This window comes from Parasteatoda tepidariorum, chromosome 1 (assembly GCF_982258835.1).
Source record: "Parasteatoda tepidariorum strain Cologne lab strain chromosome 1, Ptep-v5.0, whole genome shotgun sequence".
Lineage (NCBI taxonomy): Eukaryota > Metazoa > Arthropoda > Arachnida > Araneae > Theridiidae > Parasteatoda > Parasteatoda tepidariorum.
The window spans coordinates 113,360,560-113,379,854 of record NC_141755.1 but is presented as its reverse complement, the minus strand read 5'-3'; the positions used below and the strand labels follow the sequence as shown (position 1 = coordinate 113,379,854).

The window sequence follows — 19,295 nt, the reverse complement described above, 5'->3', positions numbered from 1 at the left end:
TATTCGCTATTTCCCAAAGAAAAAATAGTTTTTTTTTCATATACAGAACACTTGATTCACGTTAAAATATCAAAAAATATATTAAAAATATAATATATAAAAAAAGAAAAAATTTGAATGTCGACCGTCGCAGGGTTTCGAACCCATAGCCCCCGGGTCAACAAATCTAACTTGCCACACAGCTTTCCAACTGCGCCATGCTTCACTTGCCCACCCCGCAAATATTTACCTTAAAACGCCTTCTCCCGGTTAGTAAACAAAACTTATTTTGACCCATTGTGGGCCCACTAATAGGTCTATAAAAAATCCTTCAATACAATTGTTTGATGCATTAAATTCTAATTTTGGGTGGAGTTTGAAATTTATAGGTTAATATTATGGGGAGTTACGGGGTGTGATGTGTGAGTGCCTCCTGATATGACTTCTGTCCCTTTTTCAGCCATTATTCGCTCTTTAACAAAGAAAAATATTTCTTTTCACATATAGAAGACTTTATTCGCTTTAAAATATTGAAAAGAAGTTAAAAAAATAAGATAAATTAAAATAAATAAATAAATAAAATTTATCCGAAATTTTTCCGATTATTAGCTATTATTCGCAGAGATAAGTATTAATTACGTGAAAATAACGTTAAAATGCCGCAAGATTTAGAGCAAAAAAACATTTATTTAAAACGTTTTATTTCCGTTTCGAGTGGTAGTCTCGAATTAGGTAAAAAAGCGTTTATATTTGGGTTGTTTTTAATTCAAAAATGATCGATTTTTGCCCTTATCTTGGTCAATTTTTCACGTGATTTTAACCAAGCAGGTTTCTTTTTTAACGTATTTTTTACTTTTTTTTTCACCAAAGTATTTACGTATATTTTTGGTTCTATAAATTCGTTTTTTTCACCATGAATATTTACGTGTTATTAACGCTTATTTTTATTAAAATAACGTACGTATTACGTTATTTTAACCAAAATACTAACGTATTTTATCCATACAATTTACGTATTATTATCAATATTTTTAACGCTTATTTTGAGCTAGGTGAATTAATAAAATTTTTGGCTTAAATTTAAATAAATTAATTTCAATTTATCGTAATTTTAACCGAATTGTTAGCAATAACATATTTTAAGTTGTTTTTTTTTTAACTAAGAAGGAAAGAAACTATTCCGTATATTAATGTTTACTCTGCACTAATTACACTAAAAAATATAGCATTTACTTTTTATTTAAAAAAAACTTTTAATTCTTTTCGATCTAAAACTGAAATAACGGAAAATAGCCGATATTCATGCTTTTTTTTAAGAATCCTAGAAAAATTTTTTTGTTTTTATTCTCACACTTTCTGTAAATTTTTACAATTCAAATTATAACTCAACGAATATGGAATGCAAATCTTTCTACCTCTTCACAGCTGCATACTGGTTTATTTGCGAAGTTTCATCTCAGGAATTTTTTACATATTTCATTCCTAAAAGTTCGTAATATAAAGAATTGGTAGAAGAAAAAATTACTCAATACTTACATGATTTTCCAAACCCCTATGGAATTTTTTTTTTTCAGTTCAAATTAATAATTAAGAAATCTACTGCTCTCCTGAAGTCCATGTTTCCAAATTGCTTGCTTGAAATTTTCTACTCTTCTAGAATTCTTTTGGGTTCATAATTTTTTTTTTTTCAAAATGCATATATTTTAGTTTCTAGCTTGAAAAATTTGACAAAAATTTACTTTAACACACACACGAAGAAAAAAAAATTAACCAAATTTCCCATTTGATTTGTTTACTTACAAAAATTACAATTTTTCTAAGTCTTATGTTCGTAAAATTACAATTTTTAATCCAGAAGAGCAGTTAACTTAATAATTTTAAATACAGAAAAAAACATTCAATCAAATAAGATTTATTAAGTTTTATTTATTTTACAACTATCATACAATATATAGATTTACAATTATAACACATCGCCACAGATCTGAAACATTCATAACTTCTTCCACTCCGTTGTTACTATCACCTCTTCACTGCAATGTTCCTGGAAAACAAATAACTATTTTAGCATATGAAAAAAAAATATACCGGACAATAATATTAAATTGTTACAACCAACAATAGATTTCTAAAACGAAGCAATACTGACTAGATAAAATACAGTTAAATAAAATTTTTAAAAAAATATATTAAAACTGTTTATTATTTTCACGGAATTTCTACTAAGATTGAGTACATCCAAATATTTAGATATAAGAAAATCTATTTTACAAATTTTAGTCATATATTACACGACAAAATTACATGCATATACAGCACAAATCTGAATTAGAATATTTCATAAATTTTCTTTTTATCCTAACTAAATCTTACATTGAAGCCAGCAGTAAGTTATAAACAAAACATAAAATTATTTTTCGTGTGGCTTTGAGGAGAACTCCTCCAGACTTTTAGTCTGGTGCTGTCGGCTGCTATGGTAACAAGTAAGAGCACATTTCTAATGGGGGAACAATGAAGGAATAAAGGTGTCAATTGGTTTACTCAGGCTGACCTAAAATCAAGACAAAACTGTTCACAAAACACCCCTATTTGAAATTACTTTTTCTCATAACCGCAGTACTTGCCACGACATGCGCCTGTTGTCAGGTAAAGTTCTCCTAAAAGCTGCCCTATACTTTCTGTTTATTTACTTATCATCAGAATTTTATTTTCCTCTCACATTTTTATCTTGCTCCTTAGCTGCAATTTTCATTCCTCTTCAGAATATTTTGCAAGAACTTTGTAGTTCAGAAACACAATTCGATTAGTTTCAGTTACATAATTTTTAATTTCTCATTTATTAAAACAGTAAAAATACTATGCCTTTTAACACTAACAGTATCTTATATACAAAAGGAGTAATTTTACCAAATTCAGTAATTTGTTAAACTATATATTATTTAGTTCAAGGGAAGAATTATATTTTAAAATTGCCTCTGTTAAAGCTTTTTGAAACAAAAAATGGTTAATTTGAAAATTCTTTAATTTCTGTAAATTCGCTGCTAAAACATAACACTTCACTCCAAAATACATTAGAAAGCTGTTTGGAGATTTAGAAATTCATTTCCACAACAGAATTCTTAGTAATGGTGGGGCATAAACTTCAAGTGAGGGGAAAATAGGTTCTGTGTTCCTTGACACTAGTGTGTTACTATCAGGTTGCTTGGGGGCAGTAAATACTTTATTTGTTTAAACCACTTTAAAAGGACTGGATAAAATAATTAAAAAAAAAAAACTACACACACAAAACACAGTTTTTGGAGAAATATTTTAATAAATATTTCTTCGAAAAATGTGATTAAATGAAAGGAACACAATGGTGTTAGTTAAGGGAGCCGGAAGTATGATTCAAAAATGCTAAAGATTTAAACAGGCAAATAATGCTTAAAAAAAATTACATTTTTTTCAAAAATGTAAATTTTAGTTAAACCTTTTTGACTTTTCCTTAAAACAAAGGTCCCGCAGTGGACTGATCGTTAAGACACGGTTCCCAGCAGATCACCGAAGTCAAGCATCACTGGCTACGGTCAGTGTGCGGGTGGGTGACCACTTGGATCAGCCTGTGTAGGGACCAAGGGTGTGCGGTATGGGTCCTCGTTAAACTGTTCTACCGTAAAGTGCTCGACTTCGCGTGCAGGTCGTCGGGCTACCGAAGCGGGGGTGCCATCCCCTCTGCAGAGGATCAAAATTGCGATGGCATGTCTTCGGATCATCCTCAGGGATGTTTCCCAGACCGTCACCAATAGCCCATTGTGCAGCTCTTGTGCGACGTAAATGAACAACAACAACAACTTAAAACAAAGTGTGAGTGTTTGTAAACTTAGAGTTAAAAGAAAAGTTTTAACTACGCTTGTAAAAGAAAGTTGAATAATACTATAAAAACCACTCTTTTTGTATTATTTTTAGAGAAGTATTTCACTGCATTCCTGTTCACAATTTTTAGATTTTTAGTCTCAGTGGTTTTCTAAATTTTTAGCAATAATTATATTTGTGAATTCTTTTGTATTAATATATTCTAAACAAGTCATGGAGTGACTCTTCAAAGAAAAGAATCGCGGTTTTCCTCACCATGTAATGCGAATGCGTATTAGTTCCAAAGAGTCCTCCGCAAAGGCAAATTTCGCCCAATAATTGATCCAGGAGTTACCTTGTCTTCTGAATGGGTTTAAAATTAAATTACTAGGCTATGGAGTTGAACATTAGGAGTCATAAACCCAAAAACTTGGTTCGTATGTTCAACGTCGGTTACATAAAAAGATATTTAAATTGAATTTTTAATACACAGCCGGACCCCAATTTAAAAAAATCATAGGGACCGAAAATATTATTCACTAAATCGAGAATAATTCGTAATATCGGGGGCAAAATGAAAATTTTTTTTTGACTAACCTTATGGAGTATCCGATCATCTCTAATAAGCAACTACATAAAATAAATAGAAATATTACCCTTTTTATTTAGGAACTTAAAATACAGTGAATGATTACACGCTGATAAATTTGAAAGCATTTCGTGATTTGCTCATTTGTTACTTTAAAAAGTTCTTTTTCAACGTCATGAAAATATACTCCTTTATTTATATTTTACTGCATTAGTTAAGTTTCCAAACCGTGTAAAGCACCCAAAAAGGTAACAGTTTTTCACTGGAGATTCAATATCATCGACTTCTGTGTCACTGTTTCCTATAAATCTACTTCTTTAAATCGCGAAATTCGGTAAATAAGGGTTAGTTTAACCGGGGTTCAACTGTATTAAAATTAGTCACAATGGCGATTCTAAGAACGGACGTAATTTCTCGTTCTGATAAAATAAATGTGGGTAAAATTAATCAAAATATAAAAAAATCAATGGAAAAGGGTTAGAAAATAAAGTGGATGGTGTTTTCGTCCTTATCAGAAAATGTGGTGAAGCTTATTGCGTGGTGTGCTGTAATGAGATATCACACATGGCTCTACTGTTCCTGGCCAAATTATGAGGCGCACTATAAGATTTCACTTAAATTCTTAATTATCAGGTGATACAGCTTATTGTTTCTAGGCGACAGAAACCGGTTTGTACTTGTTTACGTCCGCGTATCAATGGGTTAAATGAGACGATAATATAAATTCAACGATTGGATAAATTGAAACGATATATCATGTAAATAGAGAATATTTATTACATCAGGTATTTTATAAGTATATTATAATAATGAGATCAAATGATTAGACGCGTTGTAGTGTTTCAATAATAACATGTTTTGAACGAGTTTATATGCGATGCATTCAAATTTAAACATACATGTAATGAGTTTTTATTCGGGAGGTTCTTTGTATACTTCCTATTTTGCATTACAATATTAACCAATTAATACACAAACATAAACCATAATGATTTCTGATAATTACATAGAATATTACATAGTGCGTCAAATAATTTGACAATGCTTGGAAAACGGACGAATCGACATTTTAATCAACTTTTTTTTGTAAATCGATTCCTCAAGTTCGTTTTTTTTTTTTTAAAAATCGATTATTCATAAATCTGTTCATTTTAGAGAATCGATTCATTTAAATGAATCGTTTGGTACATCACTACTCGAGAAAGTTTGCGGCACATGTGCCAGTAATAACTTCGGTATGTTATCAAATTCGATTATGATTTAAATGCAAGATAGATTTAAATGAAACTACATTATGTTGAAAAAGGACGCTCTTAGAGTGAAACCTTTATTTAAATTCTATTCTTTCGATACTTTATATTCAAAGTTTATTTTTATTTCTCTTTAAGGAAACATTTGATTGTGTGGTAATCAGTTTGAATCTTTAAGCAAAGTTTTAAGTAATTTATAAAGTGCATTTTTAAAAGATTTTTCAATTGAAATAAAAGAACATAATTTTATATTAATATTTATGCTGTCTTTCACATAACAACATACATTTTTAAGAAAAACAAACGACTGCGGTGCATGATTAGCAAATCAATAAATCTGAAAAGAAATCTTAAGGAGGGATCATTATGCAGGTGCAAATAAATTAAGGCTGAGTGGGAGTTTTCCCATTAATTCTTATCTCCCCAAATAAGGGTGACATGGGAGGGAAAGGAAATCGTATTTTTAAAACTCTGTTTGCAAAATCTCGTCATTTTGCCCAACCAACTCAATATTTATTTGATTATTATGCTTCTATCATATATTGATTTGATTTTGTTTCAGAATTTTTGTGGTTCATGAGCTGATTTTGATAATAAACGTAGACAACGCAACAATTTCTTAACTAAAATTTAAACATATAAATCGACGGGTCATTTATTTATTTACTTTAACTATTTTTAAGAAATAATTTTTTCGTAAAAAAAAAATTTTTCTCTATATCGTTAATTTTCATGTCCCTTATATTTGTTAGATTTAATAACGATTTAAGAATTTTAAAAAATTGTAAAAATTCCATCTCGAAATGAGGGACCGTTCACTAATTCCTTAAAACTGTTTGGTCTAACTTACAAAATTTCTTTGCTTCGGAATTTTTAAGGTTCATGAGCCTTTTTTTTTAAAAAAAAAGCAGACAGCTTAACATTTTCTTAAAATTGAATCTTAGAAATTAAGGGAACGCTTATTTTTACTATTTTTAAAAAAATTTACCTCGCGCAAAAATTCTTTGATTTAGTTCACCTGACTTTAAAAATCAACTGAATACAATGATTTTTAAAAACAATTCAATAATTAATCACAGAATTTTTACATGTAATTATAAATAGGGATCGACCACTCATTACTTTTGCGCTGTTTTTTTTTCTTTCATTTCTTTAAAAAATAATTTTATTAATTAAGTATTTAACACTCAGTTAAGTATTTAATCATCTGGTTGAGAGGTCATTAATAATTATCTAAAAAAATATCCTTTTGAAATGTCTTACCAAGATTTAAATTTAATTAATGCAACAAGTTCTGTGCTAGTATTATTAATAGATTTTCTGCTATGGGCCACTGAGTAGTCATATTAATCGGCTTTACTAAAAAAAAAAAAAAGTATTGCCATTATTAAAGAATTGCAACCAATGTAAACAATGAAAAATAATTTAACAATCAAACCCTGCGGCATACATCTCTAATATCTTTCTGCAAGTTATTTTTAAAAATAACTTACTAATTTAAAAGTAACAGGAACGTTAACTTCTAAAAATAAATAAAAATCAGATCAAATAAAATAAATCTTCTTAAAATTGAATATGTAATATTTGTTTTAATTCTAATATTATGGGCGGTATTCTCACATTTTGTAGGAAGATAACACATTATTTCCTTTTACAAGCAATCATGATTGCAAGTAATTAATTATTTGTTAACAATTATACTCTTTAATACTATGCATAAATTAAATGGATGTATATATTTATATCGCTTAATAACTATTTCAGATTTGAAAAGACTAATAATAATTATTTGAAAAGTCTTAACTAATTAGTATATTACAATTATTTATCTTAATTAATCTTATATATTAGTTCACACGCTAATTAGCTTATCTAATTAATGTAATGGCTATAAAAAAGCATGATCTGATTTCTGTAAAATAAATTTAATTAAACGAGTCTGCTGCCATTTTTTACATTTACTTTTCTTTTTTTTTTTTTTTACTTAAGTACGGTTGGTTGATATTCTGTTTCCATGTCAACGTTTCTATACATTTGATTCGATTTTAATTTAAAGATTTTTTTTCGCAAGTAAACAATTAAGAATTTCACCTTTCTGGAGAAAAATATGATAATGATGTGTGTGTAAATGAATAGTTCGACTAGTGGTCAGAAAAACTAAATTAATTTGGTAGTTTACTACAACTACTTTGTTACAAATGCAGTTAACTACATCTACTTTTTTTTCTTCAAAATGTAGTGACTACTAACTACGTTTGAATTGTAGTAACTACTTGACTACTTTTAGGTCACGAACTTTGCTGGCGAACTCAAAACAGTTTTGAATAAGAAATTGGGTTAAGTTAAATATAACGAAATAATTAAGAATTATTTATTCGTGTTTACAAGAGTAAGTTTGATTTACCATAATATTTTTTTCGAATCTGTTCATTTAACCATCAACTTTTAATACATATTTCGAAGGCGAATATTTAATTAAAGAAATTCGAAACTTTATTGAATTTCTTTGAAATAACATCAAATGTCTCACAAGTTTCCATTCGCTTATGAAAGTGTGACCCAAGTGATTATTTATCTAGTTTTCGTAATGGCTAGTTTGAATATTAATTATATATGATACGTCATTTCTGTTACAGCTCATTGCAGAAGCAGGGTCATTTTCATTGCATCCTTCAAATTAGTTTTCTTTTCTTAACTGACGTTAAAAGTAGTTGGTAGGAACCGCTACTTTCTACACTATGAAAAAAGTAGCGACTACAGTAGTTTCATGGCTTGTGGTGTGATACTTCGAAGTACAAAGGATTCAAATAATGATTTGTATGCAACCTATTAAGTAAGGGTAGGGAACTGGGCCCATGTCCAAGAAGGCGAGGGTTCGATCTCCCCGTGTAGTAAATGGTGTCTGATGCATGCTAAATCTGTCGAGTCACTAAGTCCACCACATTCCCATAAAAAATCATACCTCTGAGAATACTGATGCAAAAGTTCCCTTGTCTTCTGGAGTGGGTTCAAAATGACAAAGCTACGGAGTTGAACATTAGTAGTAATTGGGTCGGTTGATCAACGACGATTATAAAAAACCTATTAAGAGAGTTTATATATTAATTGTTCGCATTGCATTCAGGAGCAGTGATCGAACCTGTTTCGCTACTAAAACTTTGCGAAGTTGTACAAGTAATTATTATTTACGATAAAAATTGTAATCGTGTCTACACTTTAAGTCACGAATAGGATTTTAATTTTATTTTATGTCCTGTGTTGAAAATTTCTAGTTCTGCAATTTCGAACCCAGACCAGAAGACAGAGAAACTCCTGGATCAATCATTGGGATAAACGCGAAGATATTTTTTAAAGAATTTTATATGGAAAGGAAAACCATCAAAATCTCCAACGGAGTCTAAGGGCGAGGGAATTCTAACTTTAGATCATTTGATTTAATTATAATTGCAAATGATCATGATGTTCGTTTTATTTATTATGATCGTATCTTATACTTATCACAAATTAGGTTGGCCAATACTTATGCAAATCAAGAACCAAAAGAGACAAAATATGCACACTTTTTTTTATTATAAGCTTATAAAAATCAGAATTTTTTTTAAATTCTATCTACTGTATGGAATTATAAATTAATAATGGGGCTCTCTCATCTTTCTTTAAGGGGTGAAAAAAATATCTTCATTAAATTTAAAATAAAATTTTTTGCCTCAACAGACGTGTGATATAAATTAAACGAGGAATTTAATTCAAAAATATTATTGTGGTTATTTTTAATAACTTTTAATATGAACTCATAAATGTAAACGCATTTTTTCCACATGAAGATAAAATACATTTTTAAACTATCAGACTTTGTTTAACATCGTTAGCGAACAACAAAAACCTGTTTTCATTTTAACGATTAAAAATTGGCGAAATATAAATTCAATTGCTAACACTCATTGCGAAGCAATTTAAAAAAATTCTTTTACTTACCATGAAGCTCGTTAAATTGAAGATAATTTGTGAAAAAATACTTTTTATAAAATATTTTCTATTATTTATGGCAAAATTTAAATTACAAAACTATTTAAAATGGCAAAGTACAAAATTAGAATGAAATCTGCAGAGTAGTTTACAAGAAATTAAATTTTAAATATACGACTCTTTTAAATTGGATAACTCAGAAACTGTTCAACCGATTTCGTCATTTAAGGTTGTGCATGCTTTAAGATGATGTAAAAATTTATACAGCTTACAATTAAAGAAGTTTTCGACAGTTACTTAACGAAATAATAATGAAAAAGAAATTATTTTTTCTTTGGAAAAACACATTTTATAATTGTGTGCAAAAATGTTTTGGTTTGCTTGAAAAGAAATAAGCAAAAAGCAAAATTAACATTAAGGGACCCAAACATAATTATCTGGACTCCACAATTCCGCCTGCTTTGGTGGGGAAAAAATCCATATCAGTCAACAACAAAAAGTTTCATTTATTCGAAGAAAGTGCGTTCTTTGTCTGATTTCGTAACTTAATAATTAACACTAATTAATAAGCATATTTAAGTTTACTCCTTTAAACCATTAAAATCGGTTTATAATACGTGGAAATTCGATTATTCGAATTTAAAACAACAAAACATATTCAGATTGATACTTTTTGCTGTATTATCATCATAGATGTAGGTAGATAAATGCTTGAAAGAAAATGCTTTTGTTACTTTTATAGTCCGATTCAAAGTACTATTCATTTAAACTAAGAATTAATACTTTAAGTGTGTATAAATCAACCCTTAAAGAGTAAAAATTTCTACAGCGTGTACAAAGCTCATTCTAGGTAGGGTAAACAGGGTGCAGCTCCCTGCTGCCCTTTTAGTCAAAAGAATCCACCCTGTTGCCCCTGAAGTAAATTAGTGCCCTGATGTAATAGACTCCATACCCTTTCTTTCCTCAAACCTTTTTTTCCCCCAAACTCTACGATGGATTTCTTAAGCTTTTGTTATTTTCCACTCTTTTTATTTAGTTTGTCATTGCTGTCAATACATAGATTTATATGGAAAAGGAAAAATAGCCATCATACCCTCTTGTTGTACTTGTCTTTGAAAGTTTGCAGTTACTTCCACTATCATTAAATCATAATTATTATTAATCATTTTAATTATTAAATCATAACAACAGACACTTAAAAACATACATTTATTATTATAATATGTGCATGCATTTAAATAAATTACTAAGCTAATTAGCTCATTAAATTGATATACGTTAATTTATTAATAAAAATTAGTAATTAATATGATTGCTTTGCTACTTTTAGTAAAGTGAAGAAAAAAAATTCTTTTACTAATTGACAATGTTTTTTAATCGAACGTGTAAAGCCCATAGAAAGAAATTATTGCCTTTTTAGAATAATAATGCCCTTTTTTTTAAACTTTTGCACCCTGCCCATTTTTCTGCCTAGAATGAGCTCTGGCGTGTATATAATATTGTTTGTTAAGAGATGGTCCTAGAAAAGTTTTAATCGCTCAAAATTGTTGATTCGTTTATGATTTAGTGTAGCTTATTTATCAGATTAGCAATTTAGTTAATCTGACACAACTCGTGGGAAATCATTAAAAATAAGCCATTTTAAAGTACGTTTGTTTCTTTTTAAATCACTTAGTGAAATCAGTGCTTTTCAAGAATTCATTCTAAACTCGAATTTTTGATAATTCGAACATTTTTTACCTTCCCTTCTGAGTTCGAGGTACTAAGAGGGTATGTGGCGTAATCGTTAAATAAATATAATTATATTAATATACTTTAAAATTGAGGAATATCATTACTATTTTAATTCTCTTTTTAAGCAAGCACTTTATGTAATGTCAAAGAAAAGTACTTATTGTTCTTTAGAGTCGTAAAATCGTTTCGTAGAAAGGAAAAATTAAAAGAAAAGTTCTGTTGGAGAATGAAAACGATTTTTTTTAAAAAACAACTTTAAATGAGTAAGAAAAACATCTGCTAACAAAACAGGTGTTATTGTAATTACCCTTTTATAAAGAAATGAAGACCCCGTTTTGAAATGGAACATAACTTGATACTTCATTAAAAATAGTCGCCAAGGGTGAGAATATGGTTTCACAAAAAAAGAAAGAAAACTAATAAGCAAATCATTTTTCTTTTCTTCTATTGTAAAACTTCTTCAAATTCAGTTTTCAGTTGTACCACAAATAATGATTTAAATAATTTTGGCAGCCATTGATAAATAAATTCTTTTTTGCCGTAAGCTTCTATCACCTCAAGCAATTTATCGTCAATACTTGTAGCTACTAAATGTTTTTAAAAAAAATTTTTTTTTATGTATGTAAAATTCTTTAGCTCAATTTCAAACAGTATGACGTTATAGAGCCCTTCCTGCTTAGTTCAGTTTTTATCAATTAAATTCTAGGAAATAACCATCAAAAATCAATAACTCATAGTAAATACAAATATTTAGTGTTAATAATGATTTCTTCATTTGTTTCATTACTCTAGGCTCTGGAGTTCCAGAGCAAATGTTCCAGTTGGGTGATCAGCCAAGAGTGGAAATCCCCAATGTTTAGTACTCATTCAGGGTTCCTACTCAATTTCAGAAAAAAAAAATTCTTCGACTTTTCCTGATATTTCAGGAAGAGATTCAGACCATATTTTATCTATAGCATGCAATTTTTGATCAGAAATAATTTTATGGGACAAAGATAGCTTTATTGGTAGGAGGATGAACTCTCGTTCGTGAGAAAGCGATTTCGAATCCAGCCAGCCGAGTAGTAAATGATGATTGGCGCACTTTAAATATGTCGGGTCACAACGTCCTCCATGGCCCCATAACAAAATGAGTACTGAATTGGAGATTGATCGTTCTCTGTCTCTGGTTTAAATTATGATCGATTGATGAATGCCACGGGAGTGAAGTATGGGAGTGGTCGAATTCGTTCACCATAGATAGCGCCACTGGAAAACAAAAACCATTTAGAACTATATATTATAGGACAGTTTTGGAAGAAAATCTCAAGTGTACTGTCAAAAATCAGTTTAAGACATCCTCAACCTCCATGGTATAAAAAACAATTTTTAAAACCCAGAAACAAATGATCATTTTTGTATTATTTTGTAACAATAAAAGGGATGAATTTAAAAATGATGAGTTACTCACACAATGAATTAAAATGAGCAAAGCATAACACTCATACAAAGAAACTGAATCAATATACATAAAAAAAAAACAATCTCTTGCTTGCAATTAAATTTAGCCATTAATAGAAAAAGACTTTATTCAAGTAAAAAAGAAATCAAACATTTAATAAATATCTTCATAATATAAATATTTCACAATACACAATCTGTGGTCAAAAGTCGGGTTCTTCTATCTCTTCATCAGGCAATATATCTTGCAATAATTGCATTGTTCCCTTCATCAATTAAGTCACTCTCTTCCGCTTCAAAACAAAAATGGTTTTTTTCCTACAACATCTTTTCCACCAGGCCATTAATAGTTCAAAATTTGAAATTTTACAAGAATAAAAGCAAGTAATCATTAAATCAATAATGGTTAAAATAAGTATCAATAATGATGAAAATGAAGATCTGAAAACAGAGAAAGATTTTTCTCTTCCTTTTCGAAAGATATAAATAATTTTCATTAAAAAAAAAACATCCTTAAACTTTTGTTTATTTCTCATCAAATATAAAAAAGTGGATTGTCAGAATACTACAAAGTATAAAAAAGTCATTAGTATAAAACAAAGTTAAACAAAATTTTCAGATAATTCTATATATCTTGCACTTTCCTGTTGCTTCAATTTTATGTTATAAAAATAAAAATAGAGAAAAGAATATTTTTGGAGGAACAGACAGAATTATTCGCAGTAATAGTAGGGGTGGGGTTATTTCCTAAGCATATTTGAAGATTTCCTAAAAGTTAACTCAGATTGTATTTTTAAATATTGAAATCAGCAGCCATGAAACTATGATGAAAATTGTAATTAATTTTCTTTAATTCAGTTGAATATATTATAAAAAAATTTGAAAAAATTAAGAATGTTTTTTTATTTAATTGTGGAATTTCTGAAATTTACATAAAATACGATTTTGTGTTAAATTTTATACCTAACACACAATTTTTGCTTGGTATATGTAAGACTATGCCTAATTTTTGGAATATTCTCAGTGGAATCCTAAATGAAGGTTAGAACATGAAGATTGTGCTGTTAGGTCTATATAGTTTGTCTGAGGTAAGAACTCCCCCCCCCCCCCCGCCACAAAATATGAAACCGTCTGCTGCTACGGAAACAGAATAACGCATTTCAGGGAGGGTAGCTCCTCTTCACTTGAGGGCTAACACAATAGACTGATGAAAAAGATTCCCTTTCTCTTGCCGACACGAGCCAAAACCTGTTCTAAACAGTGACTCCACACCCCTACTTAGAATAGTTATATCTACCATAATACCACATTATAATTACCATAGTCACCACCATGGATCCAGACGAAATGCCAGCGGAGCTCTCACTTTAGACAATTTATAAGTTGTACTGAAATGCCAGCATCAAAAATACAAAAGTAATAACCAATCAGTTTTAAATGAAGGAATCCATTGCATAAAACAGATTAAAATGCTTGTGAAGATAAAACATAAAACAGATTTGCATAAAACAGAAAATATAAAACAGATCTGCATAAAACAGATTGAAATGCTTAAGAAGATTAAAATGCTTCTTAAGTATCAAGAACAAAATGAAACTTTCTAAACTAGCTAACATGTGGGGAATGACTCACCAAGCTGGCATTAAAAATAATGTAATTCTAGAACGGAGGATTGGAACGTCTTTTCTGGAGTAGCGGGGAGTGTTGAAATGATAATAATATTTTTTTTCTTGGAAAGATGCTTCTTTTATGAAAGAGCAAAATGCTCAGCATTTATTCTATTTTCATGATGATTTAATTTTCATTAGAACAATACAGTTCAACCTTACAACAACATAGAATTCAATACAAATTAGCATTCACAAGTAGCACAATTCTAAGATGTATATATTACTAAATTCTATATATTCATAAAAAATTAGTATAATTAGGTATGTATTTACTATAAAATAAAAAAAATCAATACCTTGGCAATTAAAAAAATATACGACAATGAAATTTTATACTTAATTGTAAAACAGATTAAATTGTATCGATGTTTTAATTTTTGGTTAAATTAGAACGAACCCTTATTATCTTTTCAGACAACTACATTTAAATCACTAAGAATATTTTCTCACAGCATTTCAGACTTGAGTTTAAGTTCTTTTGTTTTCCTATACTTTTATACTTTTCCTGTAGTTTATACTTCTTTATGTTTGTATTGTTTTAGAAATGGTTCCAAGGAGTAAAAAAGAATTATCGTAGATTAGTTGCAAAATGCAAAAATTCTTAACTTTTGGTAGTTAAGAAAAATAACGTATTTTAAATAGATTGCTATGAAAATTCTTTAAAACCATAATTTAGACTCTTATTTTGTGTACAAAATCGTAATAATTATGGAGAAATTATAATGGTTGGCACCTCTGAGAACAGTACAGGAATATGAGCGTGATGCTATTTTTCAACATTTGTTTCGGTGCCCGTTGATGGTAATCACTCTTTAGAACGAATAGTTGTGAACAAATTGCGTAAATGTTTAAAAAAAATATCTAGAGATTCATATTCAATGACAAGATCAAGGAAAAGTCAAGATCTCCAATGAATCTGTTGCTGAAAAATTTAATGCTAAGGGATTCTGAGATTTGTGCAGCATTGAGTAAAAGAATGGTACAATCCTCTTCTCCCAATAAAGATAGTATTATCTCAACACATTTATCTTTAGCACAACTTCATGTCTTATTTTATAACTGTCATTGAGCAGTCAACCCAGTTTCAGGTTTACAACCATCAATGCTTAACTGCGTTTTCTTGTAAATTTTGAACCCAACCCAGAAGACAAGACAACTCCTGAATCAAACATTGGGACTAACCAACCCTCGTAATGGTAAACACAATTTTTGCACAGAACTTCCTTTATAACCCAAAATAGAAGTACTGTGTTTCAGAAGATATCATTTTCAGTATTTATAAAACATTTTCTTGACAGTGTATTAACAGATATATCTAATCCATCACATTGAGAGAAAAAAAGTAACTAAAAACAAAATTCCTCTAAAAAGACAATATTTTACAAGCAAATACACTACATTAGAGAATAAAAGAAAGATAGTAAATATACAAGTACAAAGTAATAGCAATCATATGTGTTCACCTTTAAGACAAGTCTAGATATTTTTAGATGTAAAAATAACTAGTAATGCATATTTTTTCAAAACATATTTTATATTTTTGTTAAAAAAATATAATTGATATGCATTAAAACTAAATAAATAACGATAAAAACCAAATTGAAGAAAATTTAATTGTTTCAAAGAATAATTGACTTAATATAGTTTAATTAGAAGATTGTATCACTACAAAGTTTTAAAATTAAAAAATTAGAACATAAAATGATAATTAATTACCTAAAAAACTTTTTTCATTTTCATATTTCTAATTCTTTCGTTAGTGCTACCTAAACTAAAAAAAGAAATTAAATAAATTTTTTTTAATCTATAATTTTTTTTCTTCTTCAAATACAATATTAAAGTGTTAATACCAGCATTTAAATCTTTTAATTGCAATTTTGAAAGCTAGGGAACTAAGTGAACTTGTAGGTGTCTCATACTAAGAGAAGAACATGAAAAGAATGTATAATACAATTAATTTATAAGCTACAAAAAATCCAAGTTGTGCTATAAAATACAAATTAAAAAGTTGTCAACATTTCATATCCATAAATACCCATTTCAAAAACATATAAATGTAAATTTTGAATATTTTCGCTGGATCTAGGAATCTAGCATAAAATTCACAAGTCTATAAAAGTTAAAGCTTTCCAGAAAGATCAATGCTTCCTTATAATGAAAATTAACTCCAGAAATATTTTCGCTGAGAATTTCAAGATATAATAAGAATATTTTAAAAGATTTTGAGCATAATGAAACTTTATAAAAAAATGATGTTATTTATGCCCATACAAATGTTATACCAACAAATGTTATACCAATGCTCAGAAGATTTAGTAGCTTTTGAAATGAGCTTTGTTTCCTTTTTGATTTGAGGCACTATGATATAGTATCTGTTTCAGTAGTAGAAAAAATAAAACTATATTTTTTTCCAAGAAAAAAAAAACTTTTTTCATAGATTTTAATGAACATTTTCAAGCAAGAAAGCATTGACTGTAATATTATGAAAACAAAAATAACAAAATTCATATTACAAAACGACAATTAACCTTCAACCACTGACATAAGTACAGTGAAGTTCAGATATTTTTTATTAAGAGGGACAGCCTTTGGAAGCACTTTGGGTTTATAATTTTTCATTCGTGGAAGGAAAAAAAAAAGGGGGGGGTATCTATCAAAATAAAGTTTCGCCTCTAAAAGCATGTTACAGAGATTTTTGCGACCACCTTTGCTGCAAGGTAAAAAAATAATAATAATAAATAAAAAACAAAAAAATGAAAGCAGATGTAAAATTACATTATATTAATTTTGGCAAAGAATCTTCATTTATACCTTAGAAAAACTTTCATAAAATTGAGGTTTGTACAGTCCTCTTCACCTCCTATTATTCACAGAGAATAAATTGAACATCAGACCTCTAGATGCCACAGACACCATATAATCATTCATTGTGTCACGACGCTGAAACAAATATATATAAACAATCCTACAGTAATGGAAGAGTTTTTAGTTTTTTCACTTTCAATTTTTGGCATTTTTTTTAAAAATTTCTCGAGAAATACTTAGAGCATTATTTAGTAACTTCAGGGTTTTTTTAGTTCATTAAATTTTTCACACTTAGCAATAAAGTTTAATGCTTTCAGAAGTTTGAGACACCAACAATAAATTACAAAAAGAAAAATAGTATTTTTGATCACTCTATGCCAGAAAATCAATTAAGAAGCTTTTAATTTGTATTGATTATTTTGGTTCTTATTATTTATATTATGCTAAATATTTATGGAGATTATAAAAAACTTTTTTCTTTGTCCCATGTTTTTTTGCTGTAACTTTAAAAATACTCTACACAAGTAAACAAAATTTTTAGAGATATTTCAGTTTATTTACAAAACTATTGATTTAATATTTTAAAAAACTTCCATAAAAACTGCTTAAGATATGAGTATTTAAAGTAGTTCCTTTATACTGCACATGCTCAGAAAATGTTTTTAAAAAAATTTCAGAATTTTGCAGCGAATTTTATTTGGCAACTAATGAAAATATTCTGATTTGAATATCTTAAAAATTTAAAAAGTTTCAGGCAATTTTCTAAGTAGTTTTTGTACTTTTTAAACGTAAGCTCAAAACAATAAGGGTTTTTCTACAAGTTTCATTTTGTATTATGAAACAAAATTTATTAAAAATGTCACCGGCAAAAACAGCTGCGGCTTCAAAATGAAATTTGTGAAAAATCCTAATCGTTTTGTGATTTTTTAAAAAAAGTACAAAAATTACTTAGAAAATTGGTTGAAATGTTTTAAATTTTTAAGATATTGAAATACTCTTTTTCTTAGTAGCTAAATACAATTCCTTACTAAATTACAGTATAAAAAAATTACTTTATAAACTCATATTTTATGCAGTTTTTGTCAAATTTATTTCAAATTTTAAAACTATAATTTTGTAATAAATTTTAAAATGTTCCAAAAAATTTGCTTAATTTTATAGAATAATCTTAAAGTTAATAATGTTAATAACGTAAAACAAAAACTTATATTATTTATAAAATTGTCCATATTTCCAGAAATATTTAAGCTAAGTTTAGGAAATTTTGTGTTGCTATTTCAAAGTAAAATACCAATCAAAGTAATTGATACAAGCTACAAGCTTAGATCTTGATTATCTGTCATAGGATGTTTAAAAATACTTGTTTTCTTTTGTAATTTATTGTCAGTCCCTCAAATCTCTGAAAGCATTAACATTTATTGCTAAGTAAGAAAAATAGCACAAACTAAACACCTCTAAAGTTAATAAATAGTTTTCTATGCATTTATTGAGAAATTTTAAAAAATGTCAAAAACTGAAACTGTCTCTACCATTATTTTACAGTAGTGTGTATATATTAACAAACTAAATCTGATTACTTTTTTAAATGTATGAAAATATTTAAGAAAAGGATTTTATTTATTTTCACATTGAGGTTAATAAAAACATTTACAACAGGAGATGCCTGATTATAACAAAAAATCGATTATCTTGATTCAAATTATATGACATACTCTGTAATTTAATCCCCCTGCCAGTTGGCAATAGTAGCAACATACCCTCAGTACATTGCTAAAGATTTCATTTTAAACCTATTTAATCTTCATTATGGTTTTCTTTAATCAGCTATATCACTGATTCATAAATTCTCAAGCATGATGTGTTCGATTTGTAATTCATGTCAAAATGAAATGCATTGTGGATAATGTAAATACAAATCACAGTGAATTCCTAAATTTTCTAGAATAAAAATCATGATGCGTAATTTGAAAACAATGTGAATGCAAAGCACATAGTATAATTCATAAATTGAAGGAATAAGACTAACTCTGA

At 28.4% G+C, this 19,295-nt stretch overlaps 1 long non-coding RNA gene across 8 annotated transcripts in view; it reads right to left on the bottom strand.

The window, feature by feature from the left end:
- Nucleotides 1–1,885: 1,885 nt before the first annotated feature.
- The window catches only part of LOC147816738 (uncharacterized), a 29,978-nt gene continuing 12,568 nt past the window's right edge, over nt 1,886–19,295 (bottom strand). For 2 of the 8 annotated variants that reach the window (XR_015428885.1, XR_015428878.1), the window contains one exon: nt 16,238–17,399. This is a non-coding gene — a long non-coding RNA (uncharacterized LOC147816738). The other 6 variants (XR_015428877.1, XR_015428879.1, XR_015428887.1 and 3 more) reach the window with 6 other exon arrangements.